At 47.8% G+C, this 2,500-nt stretch overlaps 1 protein-coding gene across 1 annotated transcript in view; it reads left to right on the top strand.

The window, feature by feature from the left end:
* The window catches only part of LOC122246356 (uncharacterized), a 101,731-nt gene that overhangs the window by 73,886 nt on the left and 25,345 nt on the right, over positions 1-2,500 (top strand). The gene's annotated exons all lie outside the window — the stretch shown is intronic.

Here is a 2,500-nt window from a genome sequence, read left to right as displayed (position 1 = left end):
GATAATTATGATATTGATAATGATAATAATAATAGTAAAAATGATGATAATAATATTAGTGATAATAATGATAATAATAATAGTCATAATTGTAATAATGACATTGATGATAATGATAGTAATAATAGTTCATAATGACCATGGTAAAGGTAATAATAATGATTGCGTGACCATCAAAATTTTATCTATTTGTATTATTCTTCGTAATCTTTTTCCTTCCTTCATTTTATAAATTCTAGTGTGTTTAACTGTGTGATTTATGTGGTATTCCACTGAAATAAGTAAAGCGCACATGATTTCCATGATGACCAGCCCATTTTTATAAGATCTAAACACATTTATGCGGGTATTTAAATACGTAAATGAACACTCAAACACACACGACCACACCCTGTTCCTTTTATATTATAAAGACAAGATTACTCACAACCGCGGAGACGCCACTACCATCCTACGTCTTCCCCTGAAACCATCCTACGTCATGCCCTGAAACCATCCTATGTCATCCCCTGAAACCATCCTACGTCTTCCCCTGAAACCATCCTACGTCATCCCCTGAAACCATCCAACGTCTTCCCCTGAAACCATCCTACGTCATCCCCTGAAACCATCCTACGTCATCCCCTGAAACCATCCTACGTCATCCCCTGAAACCATCCTACGTCATCCCCTGAAACCATCCTACGTCATCCCCTGAAACCATCCAACGTCTTCCCCTGAAACCATCCTTCGTCTTCCCCTGAAACCATCCCACGTCATCCCCTGAAACCATCCCACGTCATCCCCTGAAACCATCCTACGTCTTCCCCTGAAACCATCCAACGTCTTCCCCTGAAACCATCCTACGTCATCCCCTGAAACCATCCTACGTCATCCCCTGAAACCATCCTACGTCATCCCCTGAAACCATCCTACGTCATCCCCTGAAACCATCCAACGTCTTCCCCTGAAACCATCCTTCGTCTTCCCCTGAAACCATCCTACGTCATCCCCTGAAACCATCCTACGTCATCCCCTGAAACCATCCCACGTCTTCCCCTGAAACCATCCTACGTCATCCCCTGAAACCATCCTACGTCATCCCCTGAAACCATCCTACGTCTTCCCCTGAAACCATCCAACGTCATCCCCTGAAACCATCCTACGTCATTCCCCAGCAAACCATCCTACGTCATCCCCTGAAACCATCCTACGTCTTCCCCTGAAACCATCCAACGTCATCCCCTGAAACCATCCTACGTCATCCCCTGAAACCATCCTACGTCATCCCCTGAAACCATCCTACGTCATCCCCTGAAACCATCCAACGTCATCCCCTGAAACCATCCTACGTCATCCCCTGAAACCATCCTACGTCATCCCCTGAAACCATCCTACGTCATCCCCTGAAACCATCCTACGTCTTCCCCTGAAACCATCCTACGTCTTCCCCTGAAACCATCCTACGTCTTCCCCTGAAACCATCCTACGTCATCCCCTGAAACCATCCTACGTCATCCCCTGAAACCATCCTACGACTTCCCCTGAAACCATCCTACGTCATCCCCTGAAACCATCCTACGACTTCCCCTGAAACCATCCTTCGTCATCCCCTGAAACCATCCTACGTCATCCCCTGAAACCATCCTACGTCATCCCCTGAAACCATCCTACGTCATCCCCTGAAACCATCCTACGTCATCCCCTGAAACCATCCTACGTCATCCCCTGAAACCATCCTACGACTTCCCCTGAAACCATCCTACGTCATCCCCTGAAACCATCCTACGTCTTCCTCTGAAACCATCCAACGTCATCCCCTGAAACCATCCTACGACTTCCCCTGAAACCATCCTACGTCATCCCCTGAAACCATCCTACGTTTTCCCCTGAAACCATCCAACGTCATCCCCTGAAACCATCCTACGACTTCCCCCTGAAACCATCCAACGTCATCCCCTGAAACCATCCAACGTCATCCCCTGAAACCATCCTACGTCATCCCCTGAAACCATCCTACGTCATCCCCTGAAACCATCCTACGTCATCCCCTGAAACCATCCTACGTCATCCCCTGAAACCATCCTACGACTTCCCCTGAAACCATCCAACGTCATCCCCTGAAACCATCCAACGTCATCCCCTGAAACCATCCAACGTCATCCCCTGAAACCATCCTACGTCATCCCCTGAAACCATCCAACGTCATCCCCTGAAACCATCCTACGACTTCCCCCTGAAACCATCCAACGTCTTCCCCTGAAACCATCCTACGTCATCCCCTGAAACCATCCAACGTCATCCCCTGAAACCATCCAGACTCACGTCGCACCAGGAGCCGTGCAGCCGCGCAGGCAGCCCCTGAGTGCTAATCCATCATAATTTCCACAGATTGCCAATAATGCCTTTCTTTAGGGGAGGAAAAAGTCCCAGAGACTTTCGGTCTAGCTTTAGCCGTGGATCCCTAGGGGTGATTGATAGTGACACACCATTTTTAGCCTCATAGGGTGAAGTAAAAGCC

Source organism: Penaeus japonicus, unplaced genomic scaffold (genome assembly GCF_977035675.1).
Source record: "Penaeus japonicus unplaced genomic scaffold, GWHDUDI00000001_assembly GWHDUDI00000013, whole genome shotgun sequence".
Classification (NCBI taxonomy): domain Eukaryota; kingdom Metazoa; phylum Arthropoda; class Malacostraca; order Decapoda; family Penaeidae; genus Penaeus; species Penaeus japonicus.
The sequence above is the reverse complement of the archived record's forward strand: the minus strand, read 5'-3'. Positions and strand labels throughout refer to the sequence as shown.